Source organism: Emys orbicularis, chromosome 1, assembly GCF_028017835.1.
Source record: "Emys orbicularis isolate rEmyOrb1 chromosome 1, rEmyOrb1.hap1, whole genome shotgun sequence".
NCBI lineage: Eukaryota > Metazoa > Chordata > Testudines > Emydidae > Emys > Emys orbicularis.
Genome location: NC_088683.1, coordinates 13,917,285 through 13,925,653, shown reverse-complemented (window position 1 = coordinate 13,925,653; position 8,369 = coordinate 13,917,285). Strand labels below are relative to the sequence as shown.

Below are 8,369 nucleotides of genomic sequence, written 5' to 3'. Positions count from 1 at the left end.
AGCTAGAGAACCGACAGGGAAAGTCCAGCGGGGTCACTCCTGCTTGCAACGACATGTGCCCAATTGCAAAGGACTTGAAAGTTGTGTGCGCGCGGAGAGGGGGCTGGCCGGTGCCTGTTGCCTCCTCTAACGAAGCTCTCCGGGCCCATAGCGTGCTGTTTTTGCAACGGATCATACATAGGATCATGTCAAAGCCTGGGAGACACGTGGACGCGCGGCCATCTGATTAAATTCCCTTTTATCCATGCAGCTGGGCACGCATCTATCCTATATCTGGATGCAAGTTTCATTGCAAGGAATAATGGAGCAAGCAATCCTAAAATAAAGGGGCGAGGGTGGGAAAGAAGCGGGAGGGTAACACAGATCTAGTTAATTTGCTGTCTTGGCAGTGTCCTGCACAGAATTCATCCTGTGCAGCACAGCCCACTTCAGTTGCAGACAAGTGTGTAATAATCTAAACTAAACGGGACACATGGGGGGGGGGAAGGAAGGGTGGAGTAGAAGCTAGTTAATTTCTTCCCTTGTCAATTGCCCCTCATGTAGAGTTTCTCTTAAGCCTAGCCCCCCTCCCCTGCTAATTAACTTCTTGCACCCTATGATTGCAATCATTGGGGGTGGGAGGCGGGATTGCAACCAACTATAATTGGCAAAGAAAATCTTGCAACGGCTGGAAAAGGTCATTGAAGGAGTTGGCTGCAAAAATATAATCTAAAAAGAGTGGCAGGCATGCGCAGTGCGAGGATGCCATATTGGAATGAGTCTGTAGTAAGTGAGAGAGAGAGAGACGGATCGCCTCTTCTGAACTGAGCTGAAGGGTCTTTGCCATTTTAGACACTGGGGGGGGGGGAACTTCACCCAGGTAAGACAGCGCGCCAGGCGTATTTCCTTAAGTGGCCGAAGCTTTGATCTGCCTGAGGCGATCGTGTTTGCGCCGCTGGGGTGGACAGGGGAGCTTTATGTTCAGGTTTATTAAAAGGCGGAAAAAAAAAAAAAAAAAAAAAGCTTGGACAGAGGGTGGGAAAAAAAAAAACTGGCGTGTTTTGCTTAAAAATGTAAGCGAGCAAGTTGTTGCAAAGTGGTTGGCTCTGCATGTCCCTGGCAGCGCTTGAATATACAGATCTAGAGACTCGATTCTAGATACCTGCACTCAGGGTGGCTTTTTCTTTTTTTTTAAATAGTGTGATTGCCTTTCTTTTGCGATGCACTGGAGAGTTGTCGTGGGCAGGCTTTGCGATGCATGTGCCATGCATCGCATGTAGTTTTTTGGGGGGGGGTTGCGGGTGGATTTTTTTTTCTTTTGGAGCGTGCCACATTTTAGAGACATGCATACCCTCTCTCTTGTTTTAAAGTAATATCCTGTCATTTGCTGCTTTCCTGATATAAGCTCATGTGACCTCCTTTCGAATTTACTAGACTGCTGTATCTCTTGAGAGAGTTATTTTGTGTGTGTGTGTGGGGGGGGGGGGGGGGTGTTTTTAAGTCGGCAGAAAATACATGTGTGTATTTTTTTTTAAAAGCTTGAAAGAGGATGAGATGCCAAATTTCCCAGCTCTGATCCATATACATTTTTTCTATAGAGCTAGAGAACTGCGGTAAATGAATATTTATAAAGCTTGTCAGTTTCAACATGGCGGGTTAAGGTACCTTTAAAAACTGAAAATAAACATTTAGAGACGGGGGGGAATAAAACTTGGGGTGCTACATGTTTGATTCAACTCTGCTTTGTTGCCCAGGGAGGTGCTTTAGCGAATTCCATGGGAAATGGAAGAGTGGGGATCATGCCCCAGTTTTTTCCACTGGCAGACTTATTGGTGTGAAAAGTACATCACACAAGGCAGAGCAACCGAAGTGTGTGTGTGTGGGGTGTGTGTGTGTGTGTGAGAGAGAGAGAGAAAGAGCGCTCGGGAGAAACCATCAAAAGGGGACCTGGACTCTGGCACCAAACGAGGTTGCTTTAAATGCCCAAACCGCAGACAGGTCATGAAAAATAAATGCGGAGAGACACAACAATAATTTATTTTACATTAAAACGAGGCGAGTCCTAGGATGAGCCATTCTTTCGGAGCTCCTGGCATCTCCGCTGCCAAGCTTTGTCGGATCAGTTAGATGCAGTGAACCGGTGATGTGTTTTTCTGTTGTTTTTGTTTAAAAAATAATAATAGAGGGTGAAAAAGCTCTCTACATCTAGCTGCGTGGAGATTTGTCCTGCAAAACAGGCTGTTTAATCTTTTATCATCAGAGGACGAGGCCCGTTGCAATAAAAATTCTCTTTGCCCAGGGAGCCTTTAAAAAGCAAGGATCAAAACGTGAACCTGTCGTCTACAGAGCATGCAAATCCGAGACTTTGGAGGGGGGCAGAGAAGTGGTTTGGCGGAAGGAGTTGTGCATACTCTTTCCTAGTTCCTAATTTGAAATGCATTTCCAGGAGGGCAGGGGGAGTGGAGGGGGCAGGCTGGTTGAAATACCAGAGAAACTTCCTTGTTTCAGTTCAGGCAACATTTTTGGTTGCTGTTGTTTGATGTTCAACTTTTTTTTCCGGCCAACCGTCTGCGGCGTGGTTGAGGCCACTGGGGGAAAGGAAAGCAGAACCGCAAATGTCCACCTCCCCCTATCCGCGTGGACACTAGTGAGCAGGGATCATCTTTTTAAAAGCGGGGCAGGGGGGAGGAGAGAGACCTGGGGTCTAATTTTGCTCTATGCCTTAGAGAGGCGATTTGCAAACCACGATGCTTGCTAGCAGGACAGCACCCGTGATTAATGGGAGACGGTGTCTTCTGTGTTGCGACGCCAACAGAGGTCGCCTTTTGCAAACCACTGCTTTCCCCCCTCCCGCCTCCACACAAGTTTTGCTGCCGGACGCTTCGACTCCCAGAGTTGGGGACGAGGCGATCTGGACCCGGCGATCTCTGGCCAACTTCACTGGCGCGGCGTTGCGGGCTGTTGTCAAATGAAACAGCTGCTGGATGAAGGGTGCACAGGGGAGGCGCCGCCTGAATGAATCCACTCCGCTTTGGACGGCGTGGAAAGAGATCGAGGCATTGACAAGCCCCCAGCCCGGCCCGATGCTGCGGCTTTGAAGATCTGCCTTTCCTAATCCGCTTTGCCTCCGTGTGGCACTCTGGAAACGCCTGTGAGCGGCGAGAGCTGGCAGCTCCGCAGAAAAGCAACTTCCCCCCTCGACGGTGTCTCCTGATAAACGAGCTAAGAGCAAGCAGGGAGGGAGGTCTGTGCGGGATCGCAGATCACCCAGGACAGTGGGGGTCTCCCTTCCCCTTTGGCTTCAGAGAATCCCACCAAAGAATCTAAAACCGGCCTAAAATGGCTCTTTCCTTGCAAACTGCGAATTCAGAGGGGACCACCTCCCTTGGACTCACGTGGCTCATGACACGTTTGAGAATTAACTCTAAATCCCCGAGACTGCGAGCTATAGAAGATCGCAGTCTGGGGGATTTCGAGTTTTATGTATCTATATTGTGTCGTGGATGCAACTGGACCGTGCAAGGAGATTCAGTGATCGCAGCCGAGGTGTAGCCCCCTGAGTGTGTGTGTTGTGTAGGAGGAGGAAAGGACTGAGCCTGGAGGCATTGCAAGCTCCAGACCCTGCCTCCACCGACCGATCTGCCGTGCAAGCTGAGTCCTCTGTGCAAAATCCATCTCTTTCTGCTGAGGCAATAAAGAAACACATCAAGAGGTTCTTCATTTAAAGGGACCGCTTCCCCCCAAAGCATTGCATGGTGCTTTATGCTTTGGATAGAGGTTGAGCTTTGCTTGGCTACTCGTTCAGTTCCCTCAGCTAATGGGTTCCCAAGAGAGAAGGGGGGCGGGAGGGAGATCTCGGAAGTATTTCTTGGGACTGTAAGAGCCTCAAACATTCTTCCTTGCAAGGATAAGCTCTGAACTGGGATGCTGGAGAGAGGGAGGGAGGGAGGGAGGGAATTGCCTTCAATGGTAATTGGATTGGAAGAAAAAGTGTAAGACTTTTCTTTGAGAAGATTTAATTTCTCCTGAAATGTCCTTGCCCTTTATCTGAGCTCTCCTCTTATTCCATTTGGTTAGAATAAACGCGCTCATGCAAATTATCTCTCTGTTGCATTTTGCCTGCTTGCAGCTTTAGGTTCCGAAAGCGTCCCCAAGTGGGCGTGGGGGAAATACCTGCAGGTGCCTGTGTTCTTCTGTTCTAGTGCAGGAGATGGTAACCGTGAAACACACTGTCAGTGTATCGTTTCCTCCATCTAGTCCAGGGGTTCTCCGTCTTTTGTACTGGTGACCCCTTTCACGCAGCAAGCCTCTGAGTGTGACCCCCCTTATACATTTAAAAACACTTGTTTATATATTTAACACCATTATAAATGCTGGAGCAAAGCCGGGTTGGGGTGGAGGCTGACAGCTCGTGACCCTCCCATATAATAACCTCCCGACCCTTAGTTTGAGAACCCCTGATCTAGTCAAAATGTTGTTTGACAGCCTCATGAGTTACTTCCTGACAAGTATCCTGCTGGGTGGATAGATACAGAGATGCAGGTACCACTTGCTAAGGTAAAACGCCCATTGATTTGTTTGGGAGTTTCGTCTGAGTAAGGACCGCAGAATAGAGGGCCTCACTATGGTGTGATATGATCTTTGATCCTGTCCACATGAACACACACACCCCAGGCTGACCCTATTGTGGGTTTGTGTTTGTTCCGTACATAGCCTTTCAGTTTTCTAGCCTCGGATGTGAGGTTTATTAGGTCTGTGTCCATCACGCCCTATTGCACTTCTGTTCCCCTCCCACCCCCTTGTCAGTGTCTTGGAGTACAACACCACAAATGTCTGTATGGAGGTTGTCAGGCTGCAGGTGGGTTCTTGGGAGGTTTACTGCAGAGAGGAACAAAATTAAATACAGAGCCAAGGCAATGGCAATGTAATGACCCAGGTGGCTCTAGCAAACATTCATATAAAGCTGATCTCTTTTCACCTAAAGGAGGCAGAGCGCTGATGCCAACTCCCTTCAGCAGCGAAGAGAAATAGGTTATAGGGTGACTTTTTTTATAAGCAGCTGTGGACATCTGTATAATGTGATTGTTATTAACTAACCCATCTTTATCGAGCAGAAGCTAAGATACAGTGAGCAAACAGAATCAAGTAGCATTTTTATCCTATCTTGGCAATTGTCACCTCTGCATTAGGCAAAGAGAGCTTGAATATAATAGGGCTAGAGGAGGATTCTCTGTTTCCGTTCAGGGGATGTCTTTGTTGCTGTTGTTTGATTGCTTCACTGTGGTTTGCTTTCTATAGGTGAATGAATTGGGATGCTGCTCAGATGAACAGGAATGTGGGTAGTTATACGATCAGTGATGCCAAGGGTTGGCCGTCTTTAAGAGTGAGATTTACAGCTCCAAAGAGTGAGATTCAAGGCCAAAGAGTGAGACTTTCTCATCTTTGTTCCTTGGTGACATCCAATAGTCCAGGTTTTTAATCCAACCAGCATTTAATAGTTTGTTTTAAAATGTACACTGCTTAATACTGCATATGAAACTCTTAAATATCCTAATTCATACTAAAGTCTAGGGCATGTGAGAATTCTATATGCAATGCAAACAAGTGGATTTTACTAAAAATGATTTGCTAGTTGGAACAAAAACCTGGATGGTTGGAGATCCCTGAGGACCAGAGATAATAACCCCTGGTTGAGGCACACAGTCAGCGGACAGGACAAGAGAAATATTCAAAAATAAACTTTTCATATAAACCTAATAAAAAAGAAAACTGTTTTATCAATATAACAATATGTTTGGTTTGCATATCATCTTGTCATAGTGATCATCCATTTGAAAAATACAGTAGAAATATTTGGTTTGTATATTATTGCTCATATTACATTTACAGCAAACTAAAATAAACAGATTCCAAAATAAATAAATGCAAAATGTATTAATTAAAATTAAATAATTAAAACAGTACATGAAGTGAATGTAAAAATAAACAAAGTAATTAAATGTAATTAATTTGAAACTAACAAACCATAGATAAAGGATTCAGATTCCACATTTCTTTTAATATGTAATTTGGTTTCACATTTTAGTCATGTTTTATTACCAAGTGGCCCTTTTGCTGTTTTTATGGCTTCTTTTGCTGGCTCAAACTTGAAATATGGCTCAGGATTTCCAGCTTCAATTAGATAACCGAGGGCAGTGTCCTGTCTAGTCCGAGGTGTGGTCTGAATGGTGTCGTCCTCTTTTGAACAAGACTCAACACTCTCTCATCTCCTGCATTTGAGGGAGTAAAACTAAGCCAAGCCTGACAACCCTGGAATAGGAACATAAGACCACCAGAGCTTTTGACATTGCTAAAATATGCCCACACAATGTCCATCCTGTATTGCACAGTAGTGTTATCTGTGTCAGTCTGTAGTGCTGCCTCATCCCATACATACCTGACTTCTGCCTCAACTGGTAATCAACAAACTCCTCTTGCTTCTCTATCTCAGGTGGAGAGAGATTGAACATGTGCTGGTATCTGCCAACAAAGTGCTCAAGTGCAGTTTTGCCTAATATCAACATTCACAAATGCTGCCATCGTTAACATTTCATCGTTCCAAGCTAGCATAGAATGCTCTGGCTGTGCAAAAGAACTTCTGTTTTGCAAGAGGACTAATATTCCCTTTGCGCTTCCAACTTCTGTACTACCTGTTTTGTGACCAAATCTACAAACACTGTCTCTTTCAGCACCTGAGTAAAAATCTTTTAAATCTTTAGCTATTTATTCAAAATGCATGAGATAAGTTTAGGAATATGTGTGAAAGTGAGATGGCATGCTAATGAGTGAATCTCTCACCCAATGAGTGAGACTTGACATATCTGAAGAGACTTTTTTTTAATAGATCATGTACCCTGAATTGAAGGAGGTAGAGTGACTGTTCTAACAAAGCTAATAACTTTTATGCTAATAAGAGAGTAGGTTTAATAACTTTTATGATAAGATGGATTCTCAGTGTGAACACTTAGTAAATGAAATTAGAAAATGCATTTAAATAGATTTGAACAAATGATATCTAGAGATGAATTTGTTGTAAACAAGACAATATTCATTTGCTGTTTTGTAGAGGGTACATTTGATATTAGAGTAAATAAACGAATGATCACACTTTAATATTAAGAATACATATATAAATGATAGATGTTATAAGCATGTTGCACGCATGACTAGTATATGTTACAGATGGATGCAAGAACATCTGTAGAAGGCATTATAAATGATTGTATAGGCAGGCCATGGTTGTAAGCAACTATTGATCTGTTGGACTAACAGCTTTTTATTACAATATCGTTTATTAAACCTTTAAAGTACTCTTAGTTAAAATAGTACCAATAGAATATATATGACTGCTGTGCTAGAAATAATGTAATCCTAGGACAATATTATTTCATGTCACTTTACAAGCCTTTGTTGGCTGTATATCGTGTTAGCACCTGCAAAAGGATAGAAAATGGTGATATCTGTGTATTTTGTATGAAAATAAAAAGCCTGCAGAGATGGGAGGAAAAAAGTAATGACAACCCATTGTTATCTAATCAGATGTAATTGAGTCCCAGAAGAGTTCTGCATCATAGCCGATCAATGTTGCTAGCTACTGAAAGGACATAGAGATTTCAAGAGTGGGACTGAGCTGTATCTTTAACCTTCAGTCACTTCCTCTAAGGGAAAATGCAAACTAAGAGGATTCTTTTGTTGACATATCTATTTCCAAAGGCATCATATAATATTTTTCTTCTTTAAAACTTGATACCAAAAGGAGGCATTAAGGACGACGCAGTAATCTCCTTCTACCGCTGCTGCACCAGTAGTAAGCACTAGGTCCAATACCACTGAAAGGATAACATCAATCTGAAGCTAAGCTATTCCTTATTCTGAGCATCCCATCTTCTTTCTTCCGTCAGTGAGACTGTAAGCTCTTCAGACCCTGGGCAGTTTTCATTCCACGGCTTGTATAGTGCGAAGCACACTGTTGGCACTCAAAGTAATGTTTTAAATATCACGATCCCTGTCTTGCTGCTAGAAAAGTGAATGCCTTTTGGCACTCGGATACAATGCTCACGGGCCACACAAGTATCTAGACAGTCAAAACTCTCATTAGTACTATTTCAATCGGTTAGTCAGCCCAAAACTGTCGGGTGCCTCCTAAAGCAGAAAGCAATCGTGACCTTTGCCTCGAAGAGCTTACAAACTAACATTAGACACTATGTAATGAGAAGGAAACTGCAGCAGGGAGGGGATGAGGACGGAAGATAGGTAGCATAAGTAGGATTATGTGGTTAGTGAGAATGAGTCAATGGCATGATATACTAGAGACAGTATTTTTTCAATGACTATCTTAGTTGGTTAATTTC

General features: G+C 43.8%; 1 protein-coding gene across 1 annotated transcript in view; it reads left to right on the top strand.

Annotated features, from left to right (window-relative positions):
* The first annotated feature begins 743 nt into the window (after positions 1-743).
* Positions 744-8,369, top strand: part of SFMBT2 (Scm like with four mbt domains 2) — a 184,437-nt gene continuing 176,811 nt past the window's right edge. The window contains exon 1 of the mRNA XM_065400494.1: positions 744-859. The gene's annotated coding sequence lies outside the window, so the exon portion shown is untranslated. The remainder of the gene's footprint in view (positions 860-8,369) is intronic.